The sequence below is a fragment of the Procambarus clarkii genome, chromosome 51 (genome assembly GCF_040958095.1).
Source record: "Procambarus clarkii isolate CNS0578487 chromosome 51, FALCON_Pclarkii_2.0, whole genome shotgun sequence".
Lineage (NCBI taxonomy): Eukaryota > Metazoa > Arthropoda > Malacostraca > Decapoda > Cambaridae > Procambarus > Procambarus clarkii.
Genome location: NC_091200.1, coordinates 11,973,275 through 11,981,232, shown reverse-complemented (window position 1 = coordinate 11,981,232; position 7,958 = coordinate 11,973,275).

Sequence of the window (7,958 nt, the reverse complement as noted above, 5' to 3'; positions counted from 1 at the left end):
GAGGCAGATTTAAGAGCGCGGGGCTCGAACTTTGTAGAGCAGGCGAGGCTGTCGTGATCTGAAGGTAATGTTGCCAATAAAACCTTTCCCTTCCCCACGCCTTCCCTTTCCCACACGCCCTCCCAGCCTCCTGCTCTCCCTCCTTCCCACCCTTCTTCTCCTCCTTGCCTATCTTCCTTATTTCTTGTTCCAAGGAAGAGGTCAGTAGACACAAGGAAGATCTCTCTCAGGAACATATAACGTTTCGCACTCTCCTGTGGCTGGTGAGACTATAGAGCTCAGACCATACCATACTCAGACCATAGACACGGGCTCACCATAGACCCATAGACGATGGGTAATGAACACCTGTCATGATTAATATACACCTGTCATGATGAGTAATATAATCTTAAGTGTTTCTTGTGTTTTCCAGATAAATGATTATTTTTTGAGTAAAAGAGGAATTAGTTATGCTTTAACTGAGCTAGTGTTGCAATATTAAACTTTATTTCAAATAACATTACAAATTGTATTTTTATTGTATAATACATAATTAAAGCATGTATATCCGCGTGTATAATGCAATGTTTTCACCTTTCAGGTTTCTTCAAGAAGATTAGGCTGGATGTACCAAGTGATCTCTATTCTTAAATCAATCTATTATATATTATTAAAACCATGCTCATAATGTCAAGCATTAAAACTTTACCAACTAAAATACGAAGATAATCAGAAAAAATAAGCATCCAGCTGTATTTTGTAAAAGAATTGAATCGAAACTTTTTAAGTGGAATTGTTAACTGTATCGGAATCTTTAAGATATTTGAGTACCGTTCTGTCACTAATTTATACCCACACGTGTACAGAACCTGTACATACAAGCACAAAGAAGAGGATAGCAAGAGAATGTTAGAGAATAGATGAGAACACTGCTAGAGAGGAGAGAACAGATAAGAACAATGCTAGAGAGAACAGATGTGACAACATTCCTACCTTACACCAGAAAGCGACCGAACACCACCACCTCGCTAACGACACGCCAACTAACGACCTCCGCCCCTGTTACAACCGAAGAACTCGTTCTCTCGTCTCATATGACGCCAAAATATTCAACGGACTCCTCGTCAAAACGGCCGGATTCAAACGCGGCAATTTTGGCGTTTTCTATGTAACGGTTTCTATGGGTCAAGCGAGTTCCTTTGGTGTCATTTGTTTCTAGTTAAAACAGTTGCATTTTGAGTGGCAAATCGATCCAACTGGCTGCTTGAATTCACACATTTAATCACATTATAGCAAAAGAGTATAGGCCTCCGAATCCTAACAGCATAGTTCCCTGGATCCTAACAACATGGGCTTCACTTTAGAAACAATGTCGAACAATCGCCACAATAAAGGGGCGCCATTTGAGGTGGTAATTGCAACAAATGAGCCGCGCTGGCTATTGTTTATCCAGGCTGCTTGTGGCTTCGTGCTGGCTTTGTTTATCCAGGCTGCTTGTGGCTTCGTGCTGGCTTTGTTTATCCAGGCTGCTTGTGGCTTCGTGCTGGCTATTGTTTATCCAGGCTGCTTGTGGCTTCGTGCTGGCTTTGTTTATCCAGGCTGCTTGTGGCTTCGTGCTGGCTTTGTTTATCCAGGCTGCTTGTGGCTTCGTGCTGGCTATTGTTTATCCAGGCTGCTTGTGGCTTCGTGCTGGCTATTGTTTATCCAGGCTGCTTGTGGCTTCGTGCTGGCTTTGTTTATCCAGGCTGCTTGTGGCTTCGTGCTGGCTATTGTTTATCCAGGCTGCTTGTGGCTTCGTGCTGGCTTTGTTTATCCAGGCTGCTTGTGGCTTCGTGCTGACTTTGTTTATCCAGGCTGCTTGTGGCTTCGTGCTGGCTATTGTTTATCCAGGCTACTGGTGGCTTTTGTCCGGTGTCACGCCCTCTTGTGGCGCTAGAGACGGAAGAGACCAAACACAGTGAAGAGAGCAGAGAAGAAAGGAGGGAAGGAAAAGGCGGAGAGAGAGAAAATAGAAAGATGGTAGAGAGGAGGGGAAAGGATAGAGATAAAAAATAAAAATAGGTGATAGAGTAAAATATAAATAAATAAAAAAAATATATTATATATATTATTGAAAACTCACACCCCAGAAGTGACTCGAACCCATACTCCCAGAAGCAACGCATCTGGTATGTACAAGACGCCTTAATCCACTTGACCATCACGACCGGACATAATGAGGTGATAGCCGAGGCTATTTGAACCACCCCACCGCCGGCACTCGGATAGTTATCTTGGGCATAGCATTTTACCAAATCACCTCATTCTTTGGGGCAACACGTGAGGAACACAAATGCGAAACTCTTCTGGGGTGTGAGTTTTCAGTTGCATATGTCCTGGGGACCATTCAGGCTTGTTCGCATTATATATATTATATAAAAATTTGTGAGGGTACCACCTCTGGTGCCAATGTGGGGACCCATAGCCTCGGAGAAGAAAATAAAAAGTATTCAGAGGAGACCTTGTGGTTTCTCACTGAACACTAATATTATCTTCTCCTATCACCCCCATTCTTTTGTATGTACACATATTTATTTGCTTTATTTGAACTTTGTTACAAAAAAGGAGTTACATATAGGTTACAAAGATGGTTATCATAGGTTGTCGAGTTCCTCCAGCTCCTCAGATGGCGGGCAGGAACCCTGGATGTAGTGCGCATTTCCCCTCTGTATCGCCACACTGAGGCGCTGGAAAAGAAAGCTGGCAGCTCTAGGGTCCCTTGTTGTTTCAATGAGCCTAGAACCCAGTTCCTTCAAAAAAATGGTAGCACTTTTACCCCAGGCGCCGAGTGTCTCAGAAGCAATGGGGACAAAATTGTAGTGGTGATCCAGTTCTCTATACTGACGGGATTTGGCTGCTTCCCTGTGGGTGGCAGCGCCACCTGGTTGTGCAACACTGAGGTTAATGTAGGTGTTAGCCAGGGTTGATATGCACGTGTAGTCCCATACCAACTGCTTGCCATTCTTCCAGGGGTTCACTGTGATACCATCCGGGCGACCAATAAGAGCATCAGAGTTACGGGGCGGTAGGTAACGGGGCTCTCTTTCAGCTGGGCATCCAGCTGTGGTGAGGCTCCTCTTGATGATGTCGTTAACTTCACTGTGCCTCGAGTGCCATCCCCCTGTGCTTTGGCAGAGTAGGCCACGGTGGCCGTACCTGTCAGCCACCACCTCGCCGCAAATACACCTATATCTGGTGTGGATTGGGGCAGCAAGGCGAAGGGCCACAGCAATTCGGAGGGCGTGTGGTGTGAGACGCGTGCCAGTTGCCGACATTGGGGTTGCTAACAGGAAATCCCCTGCATGTGGGGCTGCTACTGCTGTGAGGCGAGCAATGTCGTGTTGTGTTGTTGCAGCAACTTGGCAACAGCAACTATGCAGCAACTATATATATATATATATATATATATATATATATATATATATATATATATATATATATATATATATATATAATCAGTACAGCATATGTGGAGAAGAGAAAGAAAGGGATAGAAAGTGGAGAGAGGAGGATAAGACAAAGTCGAGAGAAGAACAGAGAAAAGAGAGAATGTAGATAATTAGAGAAAGAATAGTGGGAAAAGGTGCATGTTGTGTGTTTACAAGAGTATGGATAGCGAGGAGAGATGGATAGCAGTGAAAATAAGAAGAGGAGCAATAGGCAGGAGTGAGAGAGGAAGGAGGGAGACAGGAGGCAAGACAAGAAGGGGGAGAAGAGGAGGAGGAGAAAGAGCAAAAAGTCGATAACTCGACAATTCGGCAGACGGTCAAATGAGAGACTATCAACCATTTAACGCCCACAATAAAGGACAAATAAAGTGGTGAAGGACACGGTGGAGGACGGCACGAGGAGGACGTCTGAGAGGCTAATGTATGCTGCCTGGTGGAGTGCCAGGTCCTGGCTGCCTGGTGGAGTGCCAGGTCCTGGCTGCCTGGTGGAGTACCAGGTCCTGGCTGCCTGGTGGAGTGCCAGGTCCTGGCTGCCTGGTGGAGTGCCAGGTCCTGGCTGCCTGGTGGAGTGCCAGGTCCTGGCTGCCTGGTGGAGTGCCAGGTCCTGGCTGCCTGGTGGAGTGCCAGGTCCTGGCTGCCTGGTGGAGTGCCAGGTCCTGGCTGCCTGGTGGAGTGCGAGGTCCTGGCTACCTGGTGGAGTGCCAGGTCCTGGCTGCCTGGTGGAGTGCCAGGTCCTGGCTACCTGGTGGAGTGCCAGGTCCTGGCTACCTGGTGGAGTGCCAGGTCCTGGCTGCCTGGTGGAGTGCCAGGTCCTGGCTGCCTGGTGGAGTGCCAGGTCCTGGCTACCTGGTGGAGTGCCAGGTCCTGGCTGCCTGGTGGAGTGCCAGGTCCTGGCTGCCTGGTGGAGTGCCAGGTCCTGGCTGCCTTGTGGAGTGCCAGGTCCTGGCTGCCTTGTGGAGTGCCAGGTCCTGGCTGCCTGGTGGAGTGCCAGGTCCTGGCTGCCTGGTGGAGTGCCAGGTCCTGGCTGCCTGGTGGAGTGCCAGGTCCTGGCTGCCTGGTGGAGTGCCAGGTCTTCTTGGCGCTGGTGGAGTGCCACTGGACATCACCATCAACTACTACTGTAGGTCCACCACGACTAATACAACAATACACAAATCCCATATGTTTAATACAAACTGTAAGAGCGGGAAGTAAGGCTAGCAAAAAGAGGTAGGTTCAAAACACCTTCTCTGATGTATTACAAAACATTTGTCTCAGTATACGACAAGGTATACTTCCAATATTTATTTCTGTCGGCAGTCTTCAGTACTGTGTTGAAAAGGGGGAGAGAGAGAGAGAGATCCTTCAGCTTTTCTATTCTCATTTGTGGTAGTTCTACAAGACTTTTCGAGGGGGCCAGTGCAGACGTCCTCGATTCACACTGTAAATTCTAAGGTTTGACCCATGTACAAGAGGTCCCTTATAATCACTTTCTGTTATTGAGACGCACATTCATTCGCACACGCACACACACACACACACACCTCGCACTTAAAACAATCAACAAGACATTCAGAAGACGGGGGGGGGGGGGGAAAGAATGGGACCCACATTCTCATTTCCCATATTATTGCGGGGGGGGGGGGGGGGGGGACTCACCGAGCAGCGTGACTCAACGTCCACACGGACCACTCTACCCCCTCCATAAACCACATCGAAGACCAAATTCCTACGCCAATTAAATGCAAATCCAATTCCCCCAAAAATTCACTAATTTCCTTTATAGCAGCGCTCGTAATTAGGTGCCCACCATATGGCAATAACATTTCTCATTCCTTTCCTTCCCAGAACCTTCAAGTGAAGGAGTGTCTCTTGGGCTTTGGGCAGATTAGAAGAGTCGTACACAGATTAGAAGTGTCGTACACAGATTAGAAGTGTCGTAGACAGATTAGAAACGCCGTAGACAGATTAGAAGATTAGAAAGCGCCAAGCCATTACGACTATATAATACTTGGAAGGGGTCAGGAAGTACAACTGGATGAGCACATCGTGAATTCCAGGCTGGTCTTGGTCAAGCCGTGGCCTTTGACTTATTGTGCACCAAGATATTCCGTATGACTGTACCTGTATCCACCACCTCTCTCACACACTCAATATTGTGTATTCTATCACAACAACTGAATATTCCCTGTCTCTTTGACATATTACCGCCTTCCATACTGTAGTCCAAGGACACGTTACGAACCAGTAGCTGGTAGAGAGCTCCCTTGTGACTATCGACAAGGATTTGTAACGAATGCTCTCCTTGTTGCAACATACCATCGTTAGGGTGTTTGAGTTCTACGTGCACAGAGATTGCAATCTGTGCAATCTGTCGCCACACCAACCGGTCTTGAGTCGATACAGTCAAAGAGTTCAGGAAGTGTCACTGAGCGAGTGAAGGTGGAAGACGGCTGACACTCGAGGGCCAGAGCTCATAAAATCGAAATTCATTTAAAAGTTGAGGGAAAGTTAAACTGTCCAGGATCATAAGTGGCGCAGTAGTCGCGTGTTACGAACCCGGATCCAGCGTCCTAGCCTGGAGCAGTGACAAACACGCCATCTGTGGGTCAGCTCCCGAAACCCCCGCCAAACGAACGACGACACCTAGTGAGGACAGCGTGTACTGGCCTCGAGGACCAGTTTCCAGTCTGGTTCAGCGCTCAACACCGCCGCTCCTGACCCCTGGTGAGGTGGTGCTCCGACGACAGCGCCATCTATGGAGTGGATATGTCGGGCGTTTGTATCTGAGCCTGTGAGTGTGGAGTATTAGTGTCCCAGTTATTAATGACGTGTCTGCTTACAGAGCCGACCTGGGACCACTGTGTTGAAGGAGTAGTCAGTCTACCCGAGGCAGCCAGTCTCCATACAGTGAAGTTTGCTGCAGCTTTTGTGACGTCGCCCCCCCCCGGAAGAACACTGTGGTGTGTTAGCCTGCCATTGGAGTGGCAGTTAAAGGATTTACCCGCGACCGACGGTTGGAGACGATAATCCACTGGGGTATTGAGGACAGGAGGGTGATTGGTGATATCACACGAGACTCCTGTCTAGGGCGTACCCCTTTTATCGCTCGTGGAGTGGCCGTACCAGCCTTGGTGGCTCAGTACCTGCCAGCAGACCTGCTGGACGTGTGGTTGACGGCCTCCACGACGGTGCCCCCAGTGGACCTGTGTTGTGGCTGACCTGTGGCCAGGGTAGGCTCGGCGTTCTCAGAGGACACGTCTTGAGGCCACGAAGAAAGCACCGCGGACTCAGCACCTAGCTTCGAGGATCCATAGTCTCCAGTAGAAGACTACAGTGTTGATCCCCTTTGTAAAGTGTTAATACCCCTCCCCCTTGTGTACGTTTTACTTTTATATATTTAAATGGTGATGGTTATATTATATTATATTAAGTTCTTACCTTTCTTTCCCTACTCCCTTTAAGTTACTTGCGTCACGGATCGCATCCCTTGATAGCCTCTACTGGCTTGGGGCCGGATATATATCTTCCTCTAACTACATCAGAGTAAGAACCCCGTTGCGTCCCGAGAGGGCCGTAACAGTCCCAAAACTCCAGTCCCAAACTGGTTTAGAGCTGAGAGCCAAGGGGGGGGGGGGATTCAATGAAATCTTGAGGTTGTCGAGGGGATTGGTCTCTGTGTTCAGTCTCACTTCAGCTGTTTTATTCCATATCCTTCTTTCTCTTCCTCCCTGCTTCTCCTCCACCCTCAAGTCGAAAACTGCTAAGAATTAAACAAAGTCCCTCTCTCCTCTCCAAGCTCCCTTCTCTCCCCTTTCTCCACCTCTAAGCTTCTCTATTCCCCCTTTCCTCCCTCTAAGCTCCTCCTTTCTCTCGGTCTAAACTTCCCGCTTCCCCTCTTCCCTTCCTCGAAGCTGCCATTTCCCAGAAGCTCGTTAACTCCTATTTTGTCTGTAAATTTCTGTGAGGGGTTCACACAGCCTCCACGCCCAACACAACAGCACTCCACAGAGATTTAAGCACAAAGGTTTCCAGTATCTAGCAAAATGAGGGAATACCATAGGCAGGTTTGGTTTTACGACGTGTCGGTGGACATTTTGACGTGTCGGTGGACATTTTGACGACTCTGTGTACGCTTTGACGAGTCTGTATACGCTTTGACGAGTCTGTGTACGCTTTGACGAGTCTGTGTACGCTTTGACGAGTCTGTGTACGCTTTGACGAGTCTGTGTACGCTTTGACGAGTCTGTGTACGCTTTGACGTGTTTTTGTACGATTTGACATGTTTGTTGTTATATTTTGTCATTAACCACACATTAGATTATTTCCTCAATCTGTGGACTCGCGAGTGAAAAATGCTATGATCGTAACAGGTTGTTTATACTGCAGAATTATAAAGAATTTGATACGTGATGGCAAGAGGATAGAGTGGTGTTGCAACACCTGAAAAGGTTGTATTGCTTGGTGTGGTGTTAGGCTTAATTTAGGCCTCCAAACTGTGGGAGAGTT